This window comes from Nicotiana sylvestris, chromosome 3 (genome assembly GCF_000393655.2).
Source record: "Nicotiana sylvestris chromosome 3, ASM39365v2, whole genome shotgun sequence".
Lineage (NCBI taxonomy): Eukaryota > Viridiplantae > Streptophyta > Magnoliopsida > Solanales > Solanaceae > Nicotiana > Nicotiana sylvestris.
In genome coordinates this window covers 210,977,724-210,984,196 of record NC_091059.1, presented here as the reverse complement: position 1 = coordinate 210,984,196, position 6,473 = coordinate 210,977,724, and positions in this window count along the sequence as shown.

The window sequence follows — 6,473 nt, the reverse complement described above, 5'->3', positions numbered from 1 at the left end:
AGCATATTTATCATGAAGGTACTTCATCTTGTCCTTGTACAAGGACGAACTGGAGTAGGCATGGAATCGAAATCAAGTTCATTAATCTGCTCCACACAAAGATTAGCTGCAACATCCCATTCAAGATTTAGCTTCCTCAAAGTGCACATGGCCTTGTGCTCTAACTCAACTGGTAGATGGCAAGATTTCCCAAACACCAACCGATACAGAGACATACCAATCGGAGTCTTGTAAGCAGTCCTATAAGCCCATAGAGCGTCATCCAACTTCTTTGACCAATCGGTCCTATTTGCATTGACCGTCTTTGACAATATGCTTTTGATTTCCCTATTGGAGACTTCAACTTGACCACTTGCTTGAGGATGATAGGGAGTAGAAACTTTGAGATTGACACCATACTTTGAAAGCAAAGTGTCAAAAGCTCTATCGCAAAAATGAGACCCCCTATCACTTATGATTGCACGAGGAGTGCCAAACCTTGTAAAAATGCTCTTCTTGAGAAATGCAACAACACTCCGGGCATTATTGTTGGGCAACACCACGACTTCAACCCACTTTGAAACATAGTCCACCGCCACAAGAATGTATGTGTTCCCACACAAGCTAACAAATGGGCCTATAAAATCAATACCCCATACATCAAAAATATCAACCTCAAGGATGGTATTGAGAGGCATCTCATCTTTCTTCGAAATTTCCCCCGCTCTTTGGCATTCGTCGCATCTCTTCACAAAATCACCCGCATCTTTGAACAAAATTGGCCAATAAAACCCACAACTAAGAACTTTAGAAGCCGTCCTCGCCCCGCCATGATGGCCACCATAGGGAGAGGAATGACAAGCCTCCAAGATACTCAATTGCTCTTCCTTTGGGACACACCTTCAGATCACACCATCCCTGCAGATCTTGAACAAGTACGGCTCATCCTAATAGAAATCCAAACTATCCCGCTTGAGCTTCTTCCTTTGGTTAGAAGAGAGCTCACACGGGATTATACCAGTCACAAGGAAATTAGAAACATCGGCAAACAATGACATATCATTCATCGACACCGAAAGGAGTTGTTCGTTGAGAAATAAATCATTGATCTCTAGGCCGTCACGAGGCCTCCCATCCTCCTCCAAGCGGGACAAGTGGTCCGTCACTTGGTTCTCACTACCCTTCCAGTCCACAATCTCCAAATCAAACTCTTGAAGTAACAAGACCCATCACATCAGTCTAGCTTTGGAATCCTTCTTCGTCATCAAGTATTGGAGTGTGGTATGGTCGGTATGAATAATAACCTTAGCACCCATAAGGTACGGCCGGAATTTTTCCATTGCGAACACAATAGCCAAAAGTTCTTTCTCGGTCACTGTGTAGTTCACTTGAGCACCATTCATTGTCTTGTTTGCATAGTACACCGGATGAACCATTTTGTTCACTCTTTGACCCAAAACCGCTCCAACTGCAACATCGCTCGCATCACACATGAGCTCAAAGGGCAAGCTCCAATTAGGCGCGGTAATTATAGAAGTGGTGGTCAACTTATGCTTGAGAAGTTCAAAGGCTTGCATACATTTTTCATCAAACACAAACTTAGCATCTTTTTCCAACAACTTGCACAAGGGATTCACTACCTTCGAAAAGTCTTTGATAAATCTCCAGTAGAACCCCACATGCCCAAGAAAACTTCGAACTCCCTTGACGGATGTAAGGGGAGTGAGCCTTGAAATTACACCGATCTTTGATTTATCTACCTCAATACCATGCTTCAAAATTTTATGCCCAAGAACTATTCCTTCTTCTACCATAAAGTGGCATTTCTCCCAATTGACAAGATTGGTTTATTCACAACGGGCCAAAACTCTATCAAGATTCTTCAAGAACTCATCAAATGAATCCCCCACAACACTAAAGTCGTCCATGAACACCTCCAAAATTTATTCCATCATATCGGTGAAAATGGCCATCATACATCGCTGATATGTAGCCGGTGCATTACACAACCCAAAAGACATCCTAGAAAAGGCAAAAGTGCCATATGGACAAGTGAATGTGGTCTTCTCCTAATCTTCCTGAGCAATCAAGATTTGGTTGTACCCAGAATACCCATCCAAGAAACAGTAGAAGGCACGCCCAGCAAGTCAATCCAACATCTGATCAAGAAAAGGCAAAGGAAAGTGATCCTTGTGGGTCACTTTATTCAACTTGTTGTAGTCCATGCATACCCTCCAACCAGTAATAGTTCTTGTAGGAATCAACTCATTTTGTGAATTTGTAACCACGGTCATGTCACCCTTCTTTGATACACATTGCACCAGTGAAGTCCAGGAGCTATCAGAGATGGGGTACACAACCCCGGCATTCAACCACTTGATCACCTCCTTTTTCACAACTTCTTGCATTTCCTCGTTCAACCTCCTTTGATGCTCCAAGGAGGGATTTGCATCATCTTCCAGAATAATCTTGTGCATACAGAATACGGGGCTTATTCCCCGAATATCAACTAAAGTCCATCCAGTTGCCTTTTTCCACTTTTGAAGCACCGCCAATGTGGCATCAACCTGCATGTTAGTAAGGCCAGAATAAAGAATAACCGGAAAAGTAGAATTTGAGCCTAAGAACTCATACCTAAGGTGTAGAGGCAGTGGTTTCAACTCCAACACCATAGGCTCCTCAATTGAAGGATTTGTTGGTGGAGTCTTTCTATTCTCGAGATCCAAAGATAATTTCCTAGACTCATAAGAGTAAGAGCCCATTCCATGTAAAACATTCACGCACTCCACTCGGCTTGCATCCTCATTGACATCAAGATTCAACAATATGGCCTCCAATAAGTCCTCCACATTGATCATTGCACTGGTGTCATCAATTATCATTGCTGTGACGAGGTCCACAAAAGAGCACACCTCGGTACTGTTGGGCTGCTTCATTGATTTGCACACATGAAAAACCACCTTTTCATCACCCACCCCAAAGGTGAGTTCCCCTGCTTCCACATCAACGAAGGCCTTCCCTGTAGCTAGGAAAGATCTTCCCAATATGATAGGAACTTCATAGTCCACCTCGCCGTCCAAGATAACAAAGTCAGGTGACAAGATAAATTTGTCCACCCGAACAAGCACATCATCAATAATACCCGATGGTCTCTTCATCATTCTATCTGTCATTTGTAATCTCATGGAATTCGGCCTCGGCTGTCCAATACCCAAAGTCTTGAAAATGGAATAGGGCATCAAATTGATACTAGCCCCCAAATCACATAGAGCTTTAGCAAAATCCGTACTCCCAATGGTGCAAGGAATGGTGAAAGCATTGGGATATTCAAGCTTTGGAGCCATTGAATGCACTATTGTACTAACTTGGTGAGTCATCTTTATAGTTTCACAGTCCATAAACCGCTTCTTTGTTACCAAGTCCTTCATGAATTTAGCATAGCCCAGCATTTGTTCAAGAGCCTCCACCAAAGGCACATTGATGGATAAGCTCTTTATCATGTCAATGAACTTTTTAAACTGATTTTCATTTTTTTGTTTCACGAGCCTTTGAGGATAAAGCGGAGGTGGCCTTGGCAAAGGAGCCTTGGCTTTAGGCACAACCGGCTCCGGCATGTCTTTTATGTGATCCCTAGACGGGTTCACATCATTTTGAGTTTCCACGTCGACATCTTGAATATCAATCCTAACTTCTTCATTCACATTTTTATCAATCACATTTTCAACCACCAAAGGAACTTCATCTTCTTGCAACTCAACATCATCATCCACAATTTGCTTTTGTTTGGAGGCATGCACATCTCCCACTTCTTGTTATTACCGCCATAACATGATTGGTCCCACACTTCGGGTTCACTACCGTATCACTTGGTAGCGCACTCTTAGGGCGAGTATTTAAAGACTGTGAGATTTGGCCTAACTGCACCTCCAAGTTTCTAATAGAGGTATTGTGGGAAGCCAACTGAGCATCCGAGTCCGCATTCTTCTTCATTATCTGTCCGAACATCATTTCAATTCTACCCATATCATTGCTAGAAGAACTAGGACCTTGAGATGGAAGTGGGGTGGATTGTTTGGTTGTTGGTACATTGGGGGCCTTTGAAAGCCTTGCCCCTGGTTTCCTTCGTTTCCATTGTTCCATCAACCTTGATTGTTAGTACCACCCCAATTGCTGTTATTACCATTCCAATTTCCTTGGTTGCTTTGATTGTTGTTCTGATTTCCTTAGTTGTTGTTTTGGTTGTTGTTCCCCCAATTACCATTGCCTTGTTGTTGATTGCCCCAATTGCCTTGGGGTCTCCATTGTTGTTGGTTTGAAGAATTGCCTCTTTGGCCTTGATAATTATTCATGTATTGCATCTCTTCACTTTGTTCATCATAACCATCATTTTGAAATCCACCACAATCATTATCAAATTGTTCTGAATTCCCTTGGTTTTGTTGCCCTCTTTGTCTTCTTTTGTTGACAAGCATGTTAACACCCTCCACGACATTCACTAGGCGCGGATTTTGAACTTGTTTCAACTGTGTCTTTGCTAGTTGGTTCATTGTAGTTGTTAACTCAGCTATAGCCTGCCCATGATCATGTAATTCCTTGTGCATATGGATAATCGTGGGGTCACCCTGGGGCACATTGGCTCTACTTTGCCAAGTGGAAGAAGTGTCAGCCATCTCGTCAAGAATGTCACAAGCCTCATCATACGACAACTTCATTAAGTTGCCCCCAGCAAGTTGGTTCACTATGCATTGGTCTGTTGTATTAATGCCCCGGTAGAAGGTTTGTTAGATCATCGCCTCAGTCATATCATTGTTGGGGCATTCCTTCACCATTGTTCTATAACGCTCCCAAATCCCATGCAAAAGATTTGTGGGCTCTTGCTTGAACGCCAAGATCTCATCTCCCAATGCATTCATATGCCCCGGTGAGAAAATTTTTGCAATGAACTTGTCCACCAACTTATCCCAAATAGTGATGGAATGGTTGGGAAGCTGCTCGAGCCAATCCAATGCCTTCCCTCTAAGTGAGAATGGGAAGAATCTCAACCTAAGAGCATCCTCGGACACATTAGTTTGCTTGTTCCCCCAACATGTATCCACGAACCCCTTGAGATGTTTGTAAGCATTTTGATTTGTAGTGCTTGTGAAGTACCTGTGTTGCTCTAGTAAGGTCAACATCACATTGGTTATTTGAAAATTGCCCGCCCGGATTCGGGGTAGGACAATAGCACTTGCATAGCCTTGGTTCGGAAGCACTCTAGGAGCCACTTTAGGAGGTGGCGGAGGAGGGTCTGGAATATTGTCATTAATATTAGCATTATCCTGGAAGCCTCTACGTTGTCCTTGAGGTACAAGAGGCACCTCATTATCTCTGACATCATCTACCTCCTCCCCCGCAATCACATTTCCAAGAGGGTTATTTGCGTTGTTCGCTGCCATTTGGTACCTGAGTTGTGACACAAATTAATTAGTAACAAAGAAGGAAAGAAGAACAATACACAAAACTATTTAAATAGATAGCCAAAACCGTTAGCTCCCCGGCAACAACGCCAAAAAGTTGATCGAAGCCTACCTTGCACTACTATTGAGTAGAAAGAGAGGGTCGAAGCAGCTTTTATCCGATTTAGGGTCGGGATCGATTTCTATAGAGAGCTAGATGTTGGAGTCGGGTATCTATCTAATTTAAAGTTGGGTATGTGTTCCAAATTACACTTCTAAACATTTTTGGGTTTTTGTTTTACTTCTACTTTTATCAAACTACAATGGTAAATTAAACTAGAATAAGCTAAGAGTAAAATATTGCGGGTTGTTCAAATGGTTTAAAAGGCACTGGGGTAGTGACTTTCGCCTAGGTAGTCAATTGACGGATACTTGAGTCTGAGGCATGATTGACATATTTGGGGAGTATGATATAACCGTTGCACGATTTTACCCACTATGCATCTCTCGATGGTTCAAGTAATTTTGCCCGAATTAACTTTCTCAAGACCAATTGGGTATGCAAATTTGCACAAGCAATCAAGGTTCAAGTCGGGTATTACTCTCTCGAGGTTTAACCCTTTAATTGGAGCTATCAATCTCTTGAGTACGCCCCAATTCCTTGTTGGACCAATTTCAGAGACTCAAGCACTCTTTCTCAAGAAGAGCTCAAGTCAACTAAACACAAACTAGTGTTTGCAACTACTAATTCAACAATTAAATATGAAATTAGCCTAAATATCAAACACCCATAGTCAATCTAACCCTAAAACACAAGACCCATCAATTACCCACACTAGGGTTAAGCCACAACCCTAGCTTATGGGTTTAGCTACTCATAATTAAAGAAGAAAAGCAAGAAATAGATGTAGAACAACTCATATTAATTAATTACTAAGATAAACAAGAAGATTCAATGTTGAAATGTAGATAAAATTACCCAAAATAGCTAAAATATTCGAACCCACGAGCGCAGCTCTTAGCTAAAACTATCTGATAACCTAAAAATGAAAAAAGAAA